Below are 21,456 nucleotides of genomic sequence, written 5' to 3'. Positions count from 1 at the left end.
TCCCAGAGGACTGCAGCTGTCAGTCAGCTAGTTCCCAGAGGACTGCAGCTGTCAGTCAGTTAGTTCCCAGAGGACTGCAGCTGTCAGTCAGTTAGTTCCCAGAGGACTGCAGCTGTCAGTCAGTTAGTTCCCAGAGGACTGCAGCTGTCAGTCAGTTAGTTCCCAGAGGACTGCAGCTGTCAGTCAGTTAGTTCCCAGAGGACTGCAGCTGTCAGTCGGCTAGTTCCCAGGGGACTGCAGCTGTCAGTCAGTTAGTTCCCAGAGGACTGCAGCTGTCAGTCAGCTAGTTCCCAGAGGACTTCAGCTGTCAGTCAGTTAGTTCCCAGAGGACTGCAGCTGTCAGTCAGCTAGTTCCCAGAGGACTGCAGCTGTCAGTCAGATAGTTCCCAGTCACTGGTCTAACTGGTGTAGAGCCTGTCTCTGAGCGCTAACACCTCGAGCTATATGTTAACCCTCTCCCTAAATACCCACTGTCCTACAGCATGTCGCACACACACACACACACACACACACACACACACACACACACACACACACACACACACACACACACCTAGCAGAGGTGTGTGTTCTAGGAAGGATCAGGAATGTCAGCACTAGCAGAGTGTCAGCAGCCTGCGTGTAGTGGGAGGGACGCATGCTATTTGGGAGGAGTGTTTTTATACCACCCTGCACTAAGATCTTAACACACATACACAGACCCGGCCTCATGCCTCCTGACTCTTTAGCTGTTTTCCCTGGTGTCAGGTTGATGTCCAGCTGATAACAGTTGTTTTCCCTGGTGTCAGGTTGATGTCCAGCTGATAACAGTTGTTTTCCCTGGACTGGCATGACAACTCTACAAGGAGTTGGCAAGAGAGCAGAAACAGATAGGAATCCAGGCTGCTATAGCCAGTCCATCCAGGCTGCTATAGCCAGTCCATCCAGGCTGCTATAGCCAGTCCATCCAGGCTGCTATAGCCAGTCCATCCAGGCTGCTATAGCCAGTCCATCCAGGCTGCTATAGCCAGTCCATCCAGTCCATCCAGGCTGCTATAGCCAGTCCATCCAGGCTGTTATAGCCAGTCCATCCAGGCTGCTATAGCCAGTCCATCCAGGCTGCTATAGCCAGTCCATCCAGGCTGCTATAGTCAGTCCATCCAGGCTGCTATAGCCAGTCCATCCAGGCTGCTATAGCCAGTCCATCCAGGCTGCTATAGCCAGTCCATCCAGGCTGCTACAGCCAGTCCATCCAGGCTGCTATAGCCAGTCCATCCAGGCTGCTATAGCCAGTCCATCCAGGCTGCTATAGCCAGTCCATCCAGGCTGCTATAGCCAGTCCATCCAGGCTGCTATAGCCAGTCCATCCAGGCTGCTATAGCCAGTCCATCCAGGCTGCTATAGCCAGTCCATCCAGGCTGCTACAGCCAGTCCATCCAGGCTGCTATAGCCAGTCCATCCAGGCTGCTATAGCCAGTCCATCCAGGCTGCTATAGCCAGTCCATCCAGGCTGCTATAGCCAGTCCATCCAGGCTGCTATAGCCAGTCCATCCAGGCTGCTATAGTCAGTCCATCCAGGCTGCTATAGCCAGTCCATCCAGGCTGCTATAGCCAGTCCATCCAGGCTGCTATAGTCAGTCCATCCAGGCTGCTATAGCCAGTCCATCCAGGCTGCTATAGCCAGTCCATCCAGGCTGCTATAGCCAGTCCATCCAGGCTGCTATAGCCAGTCCATCCAGGCTGCTATAGTCAGTCCATCCAGGCTGCTATAGCCAGTCCATCCAGGCTGCTATAGCCAGTCCATCCAGGCTGCTATAGCCAGTCCATCCAGGCTGCTATAGCCAGTCCATATCTGGATATCAGTGTTCATGTTGAGTCTAGCAGAAGTTAGCCTAGTTACTGATGCTAAGGAGTGCATTACCTGTAATAATGTAATAATGCATTAGATTAACAATAATAGTGTAATAATGCATTAAATTAGCAGTAATAATGTAATAATGCATTAGATTAACAATAATAGTGTAATAATGCATTAAATTAGCAGTAATAATGTAATAATGCATTAGATTAGCAGTAATAATGCATCAGATTAGCAGTAATAATGTAATAATGCATTAGATTAGCAGTAATAATGTAATAATGCATCAGATTAGCAGTAATAATGCATCAGATTAGCAGTAATAATGTAATAATGTATCAGATTAGCAGTAATAATGTAATAATGCATTAGATTAGCAGTAATAATGTAATAATGCAGCAGATTAGCAGTAATAATGTAATAACGCATCAGATTAGCAGTGATAATGTAATAATGCATCAGATTAGCAGTAATAATGTAATAATGTATCAGATTAGCAGTAATAATGTAATAATGCATCAGATTAGCAGTAATAATGTAATAATGCATTAGATGGTCATGCCCTGCCTCTGGGGACTCTTATTTGTTGAGTCAGGGTGTGATTTTCTATGTTGTCTAGATCTATGTTGGCCGGTGTGGTTCCCAATCATAGGCAGCTGTCGCTCGTTGTCTCTGATTGGGGACAATACTTAGGCCGCCTTTTGGCACTAGTGGGTTGTGGGATCTTGTTCCGTGTTGAAGGTATGTTGTTTGTGTACCTTGGACTTCACGTTTCGTTTAGTTTGTTGTTTTGTCGAGTGTTTATTCGTTCCAAATAAACATGTATGCTTATCACGCTGCGCCTTGGTCTGACCCGTCGATGAACGAACGTGACATAGATTAACAATAATAATGTACTAATGCATTAATTTGGCGGTAATTATGTAATAATGCATTATATTAGCAGTCATAATGTAATAACACATTAGATCAGCAGCAATCATTTTTTTTACATTTTACATTTTAGTCATTTAGCAGACGCTCTTATCCAGAGCGACTTACAGTTGGTGAGTGCATACATATTTTTTTTTCAGATTTTGTTTTCATACTGGCCCCCCGTGGGAATAATGCATTCGATTAGCAGTAATAATGTAATAATGCATTTTATTTGCAGTAATAATGTAATAATGCATTAGATTAGCAGTAATAATGTAGTAATGCATTAAATTAACAATCATAATGTAATAATGCATTAAGTTAACAATGATAATGCAATAGTTCATTAGATTAGCACTAATGTAATAATGTACAGGATTAACAATGATAATGTATTGATGCATTTGATTATCTGTGATAATGTAATAACACATTATATTGACACCGATAATGTAATACTTTATTGGATTAGCAGTAATAATGCGATAATGCATTAAAATAGCATTAATTATGAAATAATGCATTAGATTAGCAGTAATAATGTAATAATGCATTATATTAGCGGTAATAATGTAAAAACACATTAGATCAGCAGCAATAATGCATCAGATTAGTAGCAATAATGTAATAATGCATGATATTTGCTGTAATAATGTATTATATTAGTAGTGATAATGTAGTAATGCATTACATTAACAATAATAATGCAATTCATTAAATTAACAATGATAATACAATAATTCATTAGATTAGCACTAATAATGTAATAATGTGCAGGATTAACAATAACAAATGTATTAATACATCCAATTATCGGTGATAATGTAATAATGCATGATATTTGATGTAATAATGTATTATATTAGTAGCGATAATGTAGTAATGCATTATATTAACAATAATAATGTAATAAGTTATTGGATTAGCAGTAATAATGCAATAATGCATTATAATAACATTAATAATGAAATAATGTATTAGATTACCAATAATAATGTAATAATTCATTAGATTAACAATAGCAATGTAATAATGCATTATATTAGCATTAATAATGTAATAATGCATTATATTAGCAGTAATAATGTAATAATGCATCAGATTAGCAGTAATAATGTAATAAGGGAAACAGGTCAGAGAATAGGAGTGACTCACACAAACCTCAGATTTTCATCCAACATAAAACCTCACTGATATTTTCGTCATGTTTTCCCTCCACAGCCTCATAGAGGATCTAGATACATTTTCTAACCTCTCTGGATTAAAACCAAATTATGACAAATGTACTATATTACGTATTGGATCACTAAAAAATACAATTTTTACATTACCATGTAGTTTACCAATAAAATGGTCTGATGGTGATGTGGATATACTCGGAATACATATCCCAAAGGAAATAAATGATCTCACTTCAATAAATTTTAATAGAAAGTTAGCAAAAATAGATAAGATCTTACTACCATGGAAAGGAAAATACCTGTCAATTTGTGGAAAAATCACCCTGATTAACTCTTTAGTATTATCCCAGTTTACCTATTTGCTTATGGTCTTGCCTACGCCTAGGAAACAGTTTTTTAAATTATATGAGAAAAAAATATTCAATTTTATTTGGAACGGCAAGCCAGACAAAATTAAAAGAGCATATTTATATAATGAATATGAATTCGGAGGACAGAAATTATTAAATATTAAAGCATTAGACCTATCACTAAAATCTTCAGTCATCCAAAAGTTATACTTAAATCCGAACTGGTTCTCAAGCAAATTAGTAAGATTGTCTCACCCACTGTTCAAGAAAGGCCTTTTTCCCTTTATTCAGATTACAACCTCTCACTTTCAGTTATTTGAAAAGGAAATAATCTCCCAAATGTCACTATTTCTAAAACAAGCCATAGAAAGTTGGTTGCAATTTCAATTTAATCCTCCAGAAACGACAGAACAAATAATGCAACAAATATTGTGGTTAAATTCAAATATACTAATTGACAAAAAACCTATATTTATTGACAGAATGTTTAAAAAAGGTATAATCTTCGTAAATGATATCATCGGTAGGACTGGTGGAGTTATGTCGCACATGCAGCTAATAAAAACATATGGAAATGTCTGCTCTACCCAAAATTACAACCAAATAATTGCAGCCTTACCGCAAAAGTGGAAGAGGAAAGTTGAAGGGGGAGAAAGTAAGGAACTTGTCTGTCGGCCTTGCATTAAAGAACATAATTGGTTAAGGAAAACTGTGATAAATAAAAAAGTATATCAGTTTCACTTAAGGACCAAAGGATTGACAGCAGTCCCATATAGATTGCAAAATAGTTGGGAAGAGATCTTTGACGTACCGATCCCATGGCATAGTGTTTATGAACTGACACGCAAAACGACACCGGATTCAAAAATTAGAATCTTTCAATTTAAATTATTATATAAAATTCTTGCTACCAATAGAATGTTATTTATATGGGGGATACAATCTTCCCAGCTCTGCAGATTTTGCTGTGAAGAGATAGAATCATTAGATCATTTGTTTTGGTTCAGTCCATTTGTAGCTTGTTTTTGGACACAGGTCCAGGAATGGCTAAATGATTGCAATATTTACCTGGAACTAACCTTGCAGATAGCATTACTGGGTGATCTGAAAAGTCATAGTCAATCAATCAATAATATAATAATACTTTTAGCAAAAATGTTTATTTTTAATTCACAATCTGTAGAAGCAATGAGAATAGAAAGGTTCAGAACTTTTGTAAAACATCACAGTATGGTTGAAATATATATGGCAAATAGAAATCCTATATGGATGGTGTTAAGAGATAGATGGGAGGTATTGAATAGAGTTGAAGGATGGGACTAATAACAAATAACAACAAATAATAACAAAGATAGCTAATAATGTAAGCATACTGTGTCCATAATAAGTATATAGGTTGTATGTTGGGAGCTTTTGGGAAAGAGCACAGTTAGAAAGATATGGCATTTAGAAGCAAACCGGATGGACATCATGAAAATGATCGGAGAGGTTGAGAGTAGAAGAAGTTCAGGAGCAAAAAAATAGATAAATATGTATATATATATATATTATATGTGTGTATATATATATATATATATATATATATATATATATATATATATATATATATATATATATAGAATTATTGTAAAATTAACTCTGTCCATAAGGTGTAGATAGTAAGTATAGACCGGAAGTAGAGGCCTGGGCGTTGTTGTTCACTAATTTACTCCAAGTAGGGAAAGGATGGTGGGGTTGAAAAGTAATAAAGGGGAATATATATATATAAAAAATAAAAAAAACATGGGGGATTGGAAGTGATGCAGACAATTACATTGATAGAAGATACAATCTATCTGCAATATTAAGCTGATCCATCCCCCCGAAAAAAAAAAAAAAAAAAAAAAAAAAAAAACAATAGCAATGTAATAATGCATTATATTAGCATTAATAATGTAATAATGCATTATATTAGCAGTAATAATGTAATAATGCATCAGATTAGCAGTAATAATGTAATAAGGGAAACAGGTCAAAGAATAGGAGTGACTCACACAAACCTCAGATTTTCATCCAACATAAAACCTCACTGATATTTTCGTCATGTTTTTTTTCTCTGTTTGAGAGTTTGGTGACTCAGTTTGAGGACGAAAGTATGTTTGTTGCCGTCGGGTGGCTCAACTCAATGCACCAAAAAGCTTTCCTCATAAATGTAACAAGGCTTGGTTGATATGCTAAGCATGAGAGAGGGAAGAGGGGGAGATGATGTTGAAGGTTATGAGGGCTCCCTCCCTTCCTACTCCCTACCTGCCTGCTCCCTACCTGCCTGCTCCCTACCTGCCTGCTCCCTACCTGCCTGCTCCCTACCTGCCTGCTCCCTGCCTGCCTGCTCCCTACCTGCCTGCCTGCTCCCTACCTGCCTGCCTGCTCCCTACCTGCCTGCTCCCTACCTGCCTGCTCCCTACCTGCCTGCTCCCTACCTGCCTGCCTGCTCCCTACCTGCCTGCTCCCTACCTCCCTGCTCCCTACCTGCCTGCTCCCTACCTTCCTGCTCCCTACCTGCCTGCCTGCTCCCTACCTGCCTGCTCCCTACCTGCCTGCTCCCTACCTGCCTGCTCCCTACCTGCCTACTCCCTACCTGCCTGCTCCCTACCTGCCTGCCTGCCTGCTCCCTACCTACCTGCTCCCTACCTGCCTGCCTGCCTGCTCCCTACCTGCCTGCTCCCTACCTGCCTGCCTGCCTGCTCCCTACCTACCTGCTCCCTACCTGCCTGCCTGCCTGCTCCCTACCTGCCTGCTCCCTACCTGCCTGCTTGCCTGCTCCCTACCTACCTGCTCCCTACCTGCCTGCCTGCCTGCTCCCTACCTTCCTGCTCCCTACCTGCCTGCCTGCTCCCTACCTACCTACCTACCTACCTACCTACCTGCCTGCTCCCTACCTGCCTGCCTGTTCCCTACCTGCCTGCCTACTCCCTACCTGCCTGCTCCCTACCTGCCTGCCTGCTCCCTACCTGCCTTCCTGCTCCGTACCTGCCTACTCCCTACCTGCCTGCTCCCTGCCTGCCTGCTCCCTACCTGCCTGCCTGCTCCCTACCTGCCTGCTCCCTACCTGCCTACTCCCTACCTGCCTGCCTGCTCCCTACCTGCCTGCTCCCTGCCTGCCGGCTCCCTACCTGCCTGCTCCCTACCTGCCTGCTCCCTACCTGCCTGCCTGCTCCCTACCTGCCTGCTCCCTACCTGCCTGCTCCCTACCTGCCTGCTCCCTACCTGCCTGTCTGCTCCCTACCTGCCTGCTCCCTACCTGCCTGCTCCCTACCTGCCTGCTCCCTACCTACCTGCTCCCTACCTGCCTGCTCCCTACCTGCCTGCTCCCTGCCTGCCTGCTCCCTACCTCATGCTCCCTGCCTGCCTGCTCCCTACCTGCCTGCCTGCTCCCTACCTGCCTGCCTGCTCCCTACCTGCCTGCTCCCTACCTGCCTGCCTGCTCCCTACCTGCCTGCTCCCTACCTGCCTGCTCCCTACCTCCTGCTCCCTACCTGCCTGCCTGCTCCCTACCTGCCTGCTCCCTACCTCCCTGCTCCCTACCTGCCTGCTCCCTACCTGCCTGCTCCCTACCTGCCTGCCTGCTCCCTACCTGCCTGCTCCCTACCTGCCTGCTCCCTACCTGCCTGCTCCCTACCTGCCTACTCCCTACCTGCCTGCTCCCTACCTGCCTGCCTGCCTGCTCCCTACCTACCTGCTCCCTACCTGCCTGCCTGCTCCCTACCTGCCTGCTCCCTACCTGCCTGCCTGCCTGCTCCCTACCTACCTGCTCCCTACCTGCCTGCCTGCCTGCTCCCTACCTGCCTGCTCCCTACCTGCCTGCTTGCCTGCTCCCTACCTACCTGCTCCCTACCTGCCTGCCTGCCTGCTCCCTACCTTCCTGCTCCCTACCTGCCTGCCTGCTCCCTACCTACCTACCTACCTACCTACCTTCCTGCTCCCTACCTGCCTGCCTGTTCCCTACCTGCCTGCCTACTCCCTACCTGCCTGCTCCCTACCTGCCTGCCTGCTCCCTACCTGCCTGCCTGCTCCGTACCTGCCTACTCCCTACCTGCCTGCTCCCTTCCTGCCTGCTCCCTACCTGCCTGCCTGCTCCCTACCTGCCTGCTCCCTACCTGCCTACTCCCTACCTGCCTGCCTGCTCCCTACCTGCCTGCTCCCTGCCTGCCGGCTCCCTACCTGCCTGCTCCCTACCTGCCTGCTCCCTACCTGCCTGCCTGCTCCCTACCTGCCTGCTCCCTACCTGCCTGCTCCCTACCTGCCTGCTCCCTACCTGCCTGTCTGCCTGCTCCCTACCTGCCTGCCTGCTCCCTACCTGCCTGCTCCCTGCCTGCCGGCTCCCTACCTGCCTGCTCCCTACCTGCCTGCTCCCTACCTGCCTGCCTGCTCCCTACCTGCCTGCTCCCTACCTGCCTGCTCCCTACCTGCCTGCTCCCTACCTGCCTGCCTGCCTGCTCCCTACCTACCTGCTCCCTACCTGCCTGCCTGCCTGCTCCCTACCTGCCTGCTCCCTACCTGCCTGCTTGCCTGCTCCCTACCTACCTGCTCCCTACCTGCCTGCCTGCCTGCTCCCTACCTTCCTGCTCCCTACCTGCCTGCCTGCTCCCTACCTACCTACCTACCTACCTACCTACCTACCTACCTACCTACCTACCTACCTACCTACCTGCCTGCTCCCTACCTGCCTGCCTGTTCCCTACCTGCCTGCCTACTCCCTACCTGCCTGCTCCCTACCTGCCTGCCTGCTCCCTACCTGCCTTCCTGCTCCGTACCTGCCTTCTCCCTACCTGCCTGCTCCCTGCCTGCCTGCTCCCTACCTGCCTGCCTGCTCCCTACCTGCCTGCTCCCTACCTGCCTACTCCCTACCTGCCTGCCTGCTCCCTACCTGCCTGCTCCCTGCCTGCCGGCTCCCTACCTGCCTGCTCCCTACCTGCCTGCTCCCTACCTGCCTGCCTGCTCCCTACCTGCCTGCTCCCTACCTGCCTGCTCCCTACCTGCCTGCTCCCTACCTGCCTGTCTGCTCCCTACCTGCCTGCTCCCTACCTGCCTGCTCCCTACCTGCCTGCTCCCTACCTACCTGCTCCCTACCTGCCTGCTCCCTACCTGCCTGCTCCCTGCCTGCCTGCTCCCTACCTCATGCTCCCTGCCTGCCTGCTCCCTACCTGCCTGCCTGCTCCCTACCTGCCTGCCTGCTCCCTACCTGCCTGCTCCCTACCTGCCTGCCTGCTCCCTACCTGCCTGCTCCCTACCTGCCTGCTCCCTACCTGCCTGCTCCCTACCTGCCTGCCTGCTCCCTACCTGCCTGCTCCCTACCTCCCTGCTCCCTACCTGCCTGCTCCCTACCTGCCTGCTCCCTACCTGCCTGCCTGCTCCCTACCTGCCTGCTCCCTACCTGCCTGCTCCCTACCTGCCTGCTCCCTACCTGCCTACTCCCTACCTGCCTGCTCCCTACCTGCCTGCCTGCCTGCTCCCTACCTACCTGCTCCCTACCTGCCTGCCTGCCTGCTCCCTACCTGCCTGCTCCCTACCTGCCTGCCTGCCTGCTCCCTACCTACCTGCTCCCTACCTGCCTGCCTGCCTGCTCCCTACCTGCCTGCTGCCTACCTGCCTGCTTTCCTGCTCCCTACCTACCTGCTCCCTACCTGCCTGCCTTCCTGCTCCCTACCTTCCTGCTCCCTACCTGCCTGCCTGCTCCCTACCTACCTACCTACCTACCTACCTGCCTGCTCCCTACCTGCCTGCCTGTTCCCTACCTGCCTGCCTACTCCCTACCTGCCTGCTCCCTACCTGCCTGCCTGCTCCCTACCTGCCTTCCTGCTCCGTACCTGCCTACTCCCTACCTGCCTGCTCCCTGCCTGCCTGCTCCCTACCTGCCTGCCTGCTCCCTACCTGCCTGCTCCCTACCTGCCTACTCCCTACCTGCCTGCCTGCTCCCTACCTGCCTGCTCCCTGCCTGCCGGCTCCCTACCTGCCTGCTCCCTACCTGCCTGCTCCCTACCTGCCTGCCTGCTCCCTACCTGCCTGCTCCCTACCTGCCTGCTCCCTACCTGCCTGCTCCCTACCTGCCTGTCTGCTCCCTACCTGCCTGCTCCCTACCTGCCTGCTCCCTACCAGCCTGCTCCCTACCTACCTGCTCCCTACCTACCTGCTCCCTACCTGCCTGCTCCCTGCCTGCCTGCTCCCTACCTCATGCTCCCTGCCTGCCTGCTCCCTACCTGCCTGCCTGCTCCCTACCTGCCTGCCTGCTCCCTACCTGCCTGCTCCCTACCTGCCTGCCTGCTCCCTACCTGCCTACTCCCTACCTGCCTGCTCCCTACCTGCCTGCTCCCTACCTGCCTGCCTGCTCCCTACCTGCCTGCTCCCTACCTCCCTGCTCCCTACCTGCCTGCTCCCTACCTGCCTGCTCCCTACCTGCCTGCCTGCTCCCTACCTGCCTGCTCCCTACCTGCCTGCTCCCTACCTGCCTGCTCCCTACCTGCCTACTCCCTACCTGCCTGCTCCCTACCTGCCTGCCTGCCTGCTCCCTACCTACCTGCTCCCTACCTGCCTGCCTGCCTGCTCCCTACCTGCCTGCTCCCTACCTGCCTGCCTGCCTGCTCCCTACCTACCTGCTCCCTACCTGCCTGCCTGCTCCCTACCTGCCTGCTCCCTACCTGCCTGCTTGCCTGCTCCCTACCTACCTGCTCCCTACCTGCCTGCCTGCCTGCTCCCTACCTTCCTGCTCCCTACCTGCCTGCCTGCTCCCTACCTACCTACCTACCTACCTACCTGCCTGCTCCCTACCTGCCTGCCTGTTCCCTACCTGCCTGCCTACTCCCTACCTGCCTGCTCCCTACCTGCCTGCCTGCTCCCTACCTGCCTTCCTGCTCCGTACCTGCCTACTCCCTACCTGCCTGCTCCCTGCCTGCCTGCTCCCTACCTGCCTGTCTGCTCCCTACCTGCCTGCTCCCTACCTGCCTACTCCCTACCTGCCTGCCTGCTCCCTACCTGCCTGCTCCCTGCCTGCCGGCTCCCTACCTGCCTGCTCCCTACCTGCCTGCTCCCTACCTGCCTGCCTGCTCCCTACCTGCCTGCTCCCTACCTGCCTGCTCCCTACCTGCCTGCTCCCTACCTGCCTGTCTGCTCCCTACCTGCCTGCTCCCTACCTGCCTGCTCCCTACCTGCCTGCTCCCTACCTACCTGCTCCCTACCTGCCTGCTCCCTACCTTCCTGCTCCCTGCCTGCCTGCTCCCTACCTCATGCTCCCTGCCTGCCTGCTCCCTACCTGCCTGCCTGCTCCCTACCTGCCTGCCTGCTCCCTACCTGCCTGCTCCCTACCTGCCTGCTCCCTACCTGCCTGCTCCCTACCTGCCTGCCTGCTCCCTACCTGCCTGCTCCCTACCTCCCTGCTCCCTACCTGCCTGCTCCCTACCTGCCTGCCTGCTCCCTACCTGCCTGCTCCCTACCTGCCTGCCTGCTCCCTACCTGCCTGCTCCCTACCTGCCTGCTCCCTACCTGCCTGCTCCCTACCTGCCTGCCTGCCTGCTCCCTACCTACCTGCTCCCTACCTGCCTGCCTGCCTGCTCCCTACCTGCCTGCTCACTACCTGCCTGCCTGCCTGCTCCCTACCTCCTGCTCCCTACCTGCCTGCCTGCCTGCTCCCTACCTACCTGCTCCCTACCTGCCTGCCTGCCTGCTCCCTACCTGCCTGCTCCCTACCTGCCTGCCTCCCTGCTCCCTACCTGCCTGCTCCCTACCTGCCTGCCTGCCTGCTCCCTACCTACCTGCTCCCTACCTGCCTGCCTGCTCCCTACCTACCTACCTACCTACCCTCCTGCTCCCTACCTGCCTGCCTGTTCCCTACCTGCCTGCCTGCTCCCTACCTGCCTGCTCCCTACCTGCCTGCTCCCTACCTGCCTGCCTGCCTGCTCCCTACCTACCTGCTCCCTACCTGCCTGCCTGCCTGCTCCCTACCTGCCTGCTCCCTACCTGCCTGCCTGCCTGCTCCCTACCTACCTGCTCCCTACCTGCCTGCCTGCCTGCTCCCTACCTGCCTAATCCCTACCTGCCTGCCTGCCTGCTTCCTACCTACCTACCTACCTACCTGCCTGCTCCCTACCTGCCTGCCTGTTCCCTACCTGCCTGCCTACTCCCTACCTGCCTGTTCCCTACCTGCCTGCCTGCTCCCTACCTGCCTGCCTGCCTGCTTCCTACCTGCTCCCTACCTGCCTGCTCCCTACCTACCTGCCTGCCTGCTCCCTACCTACCTGCCCGCCTGCTCCCTACCTGCCTGCCTACTCCCTACCTGCCTGCTCCCTACCTGCCTGCCTGCCTGCTCCCTACCTGCCTACTCCCTACCTACCTGCCTGCCTGCTCCCTACCTGCCTGCCTGCTCCCTACCTGCCTGCTCCCTACCTGCCTGCCTACTCACTACCTGCCTGCCTACTCCCTACCTGCCTGCTCCCTACCTGCCTGCCTGCCTGCTCCCTACCTGCCTGCTCCCTACCTACCTGCCTGCCTGCTCCCTACCTGCCTGCCTGCCTGCCTGCCTGCTCCCTACCTGCCTACTCCCTACCTACCTGCCTGCCTGCTCCCTACCTGCCTGCCTACTCCCTACCTGCCTGCTCCCTACCTGCCTGCCTGCCTGCTCCCTACCTGCCTACTCCCTACCTACCTGCCTGCCTGCTCCCTACCTGCCTGCCTACTCCCTACCTGCCTGCTCCCTACCTGCCTGCCTGCCTGCTCCCTACCTGCCTACTCCCTACCTACCTGCCTGCCTGCTCCCTACCTGCCTGCCTGCTCCCTACCTGCCTGCTCCCTACCTGCTTGCCTGCCTACTCCCTACCTGCCTGACTGCCTACTCCCTACCTGCCTGACTGCCTGCCTGCCTGCTCCCTACCTGCCTGACTACCTGCTCCCTACCTGCCTGACTGCCTACCTGCCTGATCCCTACCTGCCTCCCTCCCTCCCTGTCTCCCTCCCTCCCTGCCTGCTCCCTACCAGCCTGACTGCCTACTCCCTACCTGCCTGACTGGCTGCTCCCTACCTGCCTGACTGTCTACCTGCCTGATCCCTCCCTCCCTCCCTCCCTCCCTCCCTCCCTCCCTCCCTCCCTCCCTCCCTCCCTCCCTCCCTCCCTCCCTCCCTCCCTCCCTGCCTGCCTGCCTGCCTGCCTGCCTGCCTGCCTGCCTGCATCCCTCCCTCCCTCCCTCCCTCCCTCCCTCCCTCCCTCCCTCCCTCCCTCCCTGCCTGCCTGCCTGCCTGCCTGCCTGCCTGCCTGCCTCCCTCCCTCCCTCCCTCCCTCCCTCCCTCCCTCCCTCCCTGCCTGCCTGCCTGCCTGCCTGCCTGCCTGCCTGCCTGCCTGCCTGCCTCCCTCCCTCCCTCCCTCCCTCCCTCCCTCCCTTCCTGTCCCCCTCCCTGTCCCCCTGCCTGTCTCCCTCCCTCCCTGTCCCGCTGCTCTCTGTGTTCCCAGAATGTGACCCAGCTAGGAGCTATTCTTATGATATGTTGCCATGGACACTGCACAGACCCCAGACCCCCGAACACTACACTCTTCTTTTGCCCTGCTGGTGAAGACACATGGACACAGTGCTCTGATACAGCAAGGTGACCCCTCGTGACATAGCATATTCCTCCCCAAAGTCACACAGAGGACTCCCTCCCCAAAGTCACATGGAAGATTCCCTTCCCAAAGTCACATGGAGGATTCCCTCCCCAAAGTCACACAGAGGATTCCCTTCCCAAAGTCACATGGAGGATTCCCTCCCCAAAGTCACACAGAGGATTCCCTCCCCAAAGTCACACAGAGAATTCCCTCTCCAAAGTCACACAGAGGATTCCCTCCCCAAAGTCACACAGAGGATTCCCTCCCCAAAGTCACACAGAGGACTCCCTCTCCAAAGTCACACAGAGGACTCCCTCTCCAAAGTCACACAGAGGATTCCCTCCCCAAAGTCACACAGATAATTCCCTCTCCAAAGTCACACAGAGGATTCCCTCCCCAAAGTCACACAGAGGATTCCCTCCCCAAAGTCACACAGATAATTCCCTCTCCAAAGTCACACAGAGGACTCCCTCTCCAAAGTCACACAGAGGATTCCCTCCCCAAAGTCACACAGATAATTCCCTCCCCAAAATCACACAGAGGATTCCCTCCCCAAAGTCACACAGAGGATTCCCTCCCCAAAGTCACACGGAGGACTAAATTAGAGATCACACACTCCATCACACACACACGTTTAATTTACTATCCTTGTGGAGACCAAAAAATAGATTCTCATTCAAAATCCTATTTTCCCTAACCCTAAACATAACCCCTAAGCCTAAAATAGTCCTTTTCCTTGTGGGGACCGGTGAAATGTCCTCAATTGTCCACATGTTCCTTCTTAACTATCCTTATGAAGACTTCTGATACCCACAAGGATAGTACAACCAAACAGACACATCCACCCACATGCCCCCAGTAACACAACGCTCCCCAGCCCTGTTACACCAGAATCTCCCAGCACCAACCAAGGTAGATGAGGCTGGAGGCTGGAGGCTGGAGTCTGGAGACTGGAGGCTGGAGGCTGGAGGCTGGTGGCTGGTGGCTGCAGGCTGGAGGCTGGAGGCTGGTGGCTGGAGACTGGAGACTGGATGCTGGAGGCTGCAGGCTGGAGGCTGGAGACTGGAGGCTGCAGGCTGGAGGCTAGAGGCTGGAGGCTGCAGGGGATGATGACACAACGTGGGACAAAACCAGAGAGATAAAAACAAACATGGAAAACAGAAAGTCTGGAGCTGGGTTGAGGGTAATGACGTGAAGTCACCGTGCTATTTATAAACGCTTGTGTGTGTGTTTCATCCATCAACTCTCTAGGCTCCAGCGCGTCAACCTCACCGTCACCTAGACATCGTTACCTGCACTTACCGTTTAAACACTTTTGTCTTCAGACTAAATATAACAATGGAACATCTGCTACTGTAAAGTTCTTTAAAAGTGACCCAAAGGACGGAAGTAGTTAACATGTCTTTATCTTTTTAATGCATCTGACTGAAAGAGCTGTATAGCACCATTATCTACCATACAGACAGTACTGTATGTGTCTATACCACCAGACCATTATCTACCATACAGACAGTACTGTATGTGTCTATACCACCAGACCATTATCTACCATACAGACAGTACTGTATGTGTCTATACCACCAGACCATTATCTACCATACAGACAGTACTGTATGTGTCTATACCACCAGACCATTATCTACCATACAGACAGTACTGTATGTGTCTATACCACCAGACCATTATCTACCATACAGACAGTACTGCATGTGTCTATACCACCAGACCATTATCTACCATACAGACAGTACTGCATGTGTCTATACCACCAGACCATTATCTACCATACAGACAGTACTGCATGTGTCTATACCACCAGACCATTATCTACCATACAGACAGTACTGTATGTGTCTATACCACCATTATCTACCATACAGACAGTACTGCATGTGTCTATACCACCAGACCATTATCTACCATACAGACAGTACTGTATGTGTCTATAACACCATTATCTACCATACAGACAGTACTGTATGTGTCTATACCACCAGACCATTATCTACCATACAGACAGTACTGCATGTGTCTATACCACCAGACCATTATCTACCATACAGACAGTACTGCATGTGTCTATACCACCAGACCATTATCTACCATACAGACAGTACTGTATGTGTCTATACCACCAGACCATTATCTACCATACAGACAGTACTGTATGTGTCTATACCACCGGACCATTATCTACCATACAGACAGTACTGCATGTGTCTATACCACCAGACCATTATCTACCATACAGACAGTACTGTATGTGTCTATACCACCATTATCTACCATACAGACAGTACTGTATGTGTCTATACCACCAGACCATTATCTACCATACAGACAGTACTGTATGTGTCTATACCACCAGACCATTATCTACCATACAGACAGTACTGCATGTGTCTATACCACCAGACCATTATCTACCATACAGACAGTACTGTATGTGTCTATACCACCAGACCATTATCTACCATACAGACAGTACTGTATGTGTCTATACCACCAGACCATTATCTACCATACAGACAGTACTGTATGTGTCTATAGCACCATTATCTACCATACAGACAGTAATGCATGTGTCTATACCACCAGACCATTATCTACCATACAGACAGTATTGCATGTGTCTATACCACCAGACCATTATCTACCATACAGACAGTACTGCATGTGTCTATACCACCAGACCATTATCTACCATACAGACAGTACTGCATGTGTCTATACCACCAGACCATTATCTACCATACAGACAGTATTGCATGTGTCTATACCACCAGACCATTATCTACCATACAGACAGTACTGTATGTGTCTATACCACCAGACCATTATCTACCATACAGACAGTACTGTATGTGTCTATACCACCAGACCATTATCTACCATACAGACAGTACTGCATGTGTCTATACCACCAGACCATTATCTACCATACAGACAGTACTGTATGTGTCTATACCACCAGACCATTATCTACCATACAGACAGTACTGCATGTGTCTATACCACCATTATCTACCATACAGACAGTACTGCATGTGTCTATACCACCAGACCATTATCTACCATACAGACAGTACTGTATGTGTCTATACCACCAGACCATTATCTACCATACAGACAGTACTGTATGTGTCTATACCACCAGACCATTATCTACCATACAGACAGTACTGTATGTGTCTATACCACCAGACCATTATCTACCATACAGACAGTAATGCATGTGTCTATACCACCAGACCATTATCTACCATACAGACAGTACTGTATGTGTCTATACCACCAGACCATTATCTACCATACAGACAGTACTGTATGTGTCTATACCACCAGACCATTATCTACCATACAGACAGTAATGCATGTGTCTATACCACCAGACCATTATCTACCATACAGACAGTACTGTATGTGTCTATACCACCAGACCATTATCTACCATACAGACAGTACTGCATGTGTCTATACCACCATTATCTACCATACATACAGTACTGTATGTGTCTATACCACCATTATCTACCATACAGACAGTACTGTATGTGTCTATACCACCAGACCATTATCTACCATACAGACAGTACTGTATGTGTCTATACCACCAGACCATTATCTACCATACAGACAGTACTATATGTGTCTATACCACCATTATCTACCATACAGACAGTACTGTATGTGTCTATACCACCAGACCATTATCTACCATACAGACAGTACTGTATGTGTCTATACCACCAGACCATTATCTACCATACAGACAGTACTGTATGTGTCTATACCACCAGACCATTATCTACCATACAGACAGTACTGCATGTGTCTATACCACCATTATCTACCATACAGACAGTACTGTATGTGTCTATACCACCATTATCTACCATACAGACAGTACTGTATGTGTCTATACCACCAGACCATTATCTACCATACAGACAGTACTGTATGTGTCTATACCACCAGACCATTATCTACCATACAGACAGTACTGTATGTGTCTATACCAACAGACCATTATCTACCATACAGACAGTACTGTATGTGTCTATACCACCAGACCATTATCTACCATACAGACAGTACTGTATGTGTCTATACCACCAGACCATTATCTACCATACAGACAGTACTGTATGTGTCTATACCACCAGACCATTATCTACCATACAGACAGTACTGTATGTGTCTATACCACCAGACCATTATCTACCATACAGACAGTACTGTATGTGTCTATACCACAAGACCATTATCTACCATACAGACAGTACTGTATGTGTCTATACCACCATTATCTACCATACAGACAGTACTGTATGTGTCTATACCACCATTATCTACCATACAGACAGTACTGTATGTGTCTATACCACCAGACCATTATCTACCATACAGACAGTACTGTATGTGTCTATACCACCAGACCATTATCTACCATACAGACAGTACTGTATGTGTCTATACCACCAGACCATTATCTACCATACAGACAGTACTGTATGTGTCTATACCACCAGACCATTATCTACCATACAGACAGTACTGTATGTGTCTATACCACCAGACCATTATCTACCATACAGACAGTACTGTATGTGTCTATACCACCAGACCATTATCTACCATACAGACAGTACTGTATGTGTCTATACCACCAGACCATTATCTACCATACAGGACAGTACTGTATGTGTCTATACACCAGACCATTATCTACCATACAGACAGTACTGTATGTGTCTATACCACCAGACCATTATCTACCATACAGACAGTACTGTATGTGTCTATACCACCAGACCATTATCTACCATACAGACAGTACTGTATGTGTCTATACCACCAGACCATTATCTACCATACAGACAGTACTGTATGTGTCTATACCACCAGACCATTATCTACCATACAGACAGTACTGTATGTGTCTATACCACCATTATCTACCATACAGACAGTACTGTATGTGTCTATACCACCAGACCATTATCTACCATACAGACAGTACTGCATGTGTCTATACCACCAGACCATTATCTACCATACAGACAGTACTGTATGTGTCTATACCACCAGACCATTATCTACCATACAGACAGTACTGTATGTGTCTATACCACCAGACCATTATCTACCATACAGGACAGTACTGCATGTGTCTATACCACCAGACCATTATCTACCATACAGACAGTACTGTATGTGTCTATACCACCAGACCATTATCTACCATACAGACAGTACTGTATGTGTCTATACCACCATTATCTACCATACAGACAGTACTGTATGTGTATATACCACCAGACCATTATCTACCATACAGACAGTACTGTATGTGTCTATACCACCAGACCATTATCTACCATACAGACAGTACTGTATGTGTCTATACCACCAGACCATTATCTAACATACAGACAGTACTGTATGTGTCTATACCACCAGACCATTATCTACCATACAGACAGTACTGTATGTGTCTATACCCACCATTATCTACCATACAGACAGTACTGTATGTGTCTATACCACAGACCATTATCTACCATACAGACAGTATTGTATGTGTCTATACCACCAGACCATTATCTACCATACAGACAGTACTGTATGTGTCTATACCACCAGACCATTATCTACCATACAGACAGTACTGTATGTGTCTATACCACCAGACCATTATCTACCATACAGACAGTACTGTATGTGTCTATACCACCAGACCATTATCTACCATACAGACAGTACTGCATGTGTCTATACCACCAGACCATTATCTACCATACAGACAGTACTGCATGTGTCTATACCACCAGACCATTATCTACCATACAGACAGTACTGCATGTGTCTATACCACCAGACCATTATCTACCATACAGACAGTACTGCATGTGTCTATACCACCAGACCATTATCTACCATACAGACAGTACTGCATGTGTCTATACCACCAGACCATTATCTACCATACAGACAGTACTGTATGTGTCTATACCACCATTATCTACCATACAGACAGTACTGTATGTGTCTATACCACCATTATCTACCATACAGACAGTACTGTATGTGTCTATACCACCAGACCATTATCTACCATACAGACAGTACTGTATGTGTCTATACCACCAGACCATTATCTACCATACAGACAGTACTGTATGTGTCTATACCACCAGACCATTATCTACCATACAGACAGTACTGTATGTGTCTATACCACCAGACCATTATCTACCATACAGACAGTACTGTATGTGTCTATACCACCAGACCATTATCTACCATACAGACAGTACTGTATGTGTCTATACCACCAGACCATTATCTACCATACAGACAGTACTGTATGTGTCTATACCACCAGACCATTATCTACCATACAGACAGTACTGTATGTGTCTATACCACCAGACCATTATCTACCATACAGACAGTACTGTATGTGTCTATACCACCAGACCATTATCTACCATACAGACAGTACTGTATGTGTCTATACCACCAGACCATTATCTACCATACAGACAGTACTGTATGTGTCTATACCACCAGACCATTATCTACCATACAGACAGTACTGTATGTGTCTATACCACCAGACCATTATCTACCATACAGACAGTACTGTATGTGTCTATACCACCAGACCATTATCTACCATACAGACAGTACTGCATGTGTCTATACCACCAGACCATTATCTACCATACAGACAGTACTGCATGTGTCTATACCACCAGACCATTATCTACCATACAGACAGTACTGCGTGTGTCTATACCACCAGACCATTATCTACCATACAGACAGTACTGCGTGTGTCTATACCACCAGACCATTATCTACCATACAGACAGTACTGCATGTGTCTATACACCAGACATTATCTACCATACAGACAGTACTGTATGTGTCTATACCACCAGACCATTATCTACCATACAGACAGTACTGTATGTGTCTATACCACCAGACCATTATCTACCATACAGACAGTACTGTATGTGTCTATATCACCAGACCATTATCTACCATACAGACAGTACTGCATGTGTCTATACCACCAGACCATTATCTACCATACAGACAGTACTGTATGTGTCTATACCACCAGACCATTATCTACCATACAGACAGTACTGTATGTGTCTATACCACCAGACCATTATCTACCATACAGAGAGTACTGTATGTGTCTATACCACCAGACCATTATCTACCATACAGACAGTACTGTATGTGTCTATACCACCAGACCATTATCTACCATACAGACAATCCTGTATGTGTCTATACCACCAGACCATTATCTACCATACAGACAGTACTGTATGTGTCTGTAGAAGGACGATAAACAGTGTTATTTTATATAACATCGAGCCCACTCGTATCAGGTGGGCTCAGCTCCGAGCGCTGGGGGGTGATATCGACGGCACCTCTCTAAACTCTCTCTCTCTCTCGCTCTCTCTCTCTCTCTCTCTCTTCCTCTCTCTCTCTCTCTCTATCTCTCTCTCTCTCTCTCTCTCTCTCTCTCTCTCTCTCTCG

This window comes from Coregonus lavaretus, assembly GCF_964263955.1.
Source record: "Coregonus lavaretus genome assembly, contig: HAP1_SCAFFOLD_1523, whole genome shotgun sequence".
Lineage (NCBI taxonomy): Eukaryota > Metazoa > Chordata > Actinopteri > Salmoniformes > Salmonidae > Coregonus > Coregonus lavaretus.
This window is presented reverse-complemented; position numbering follows the sequence as displayed.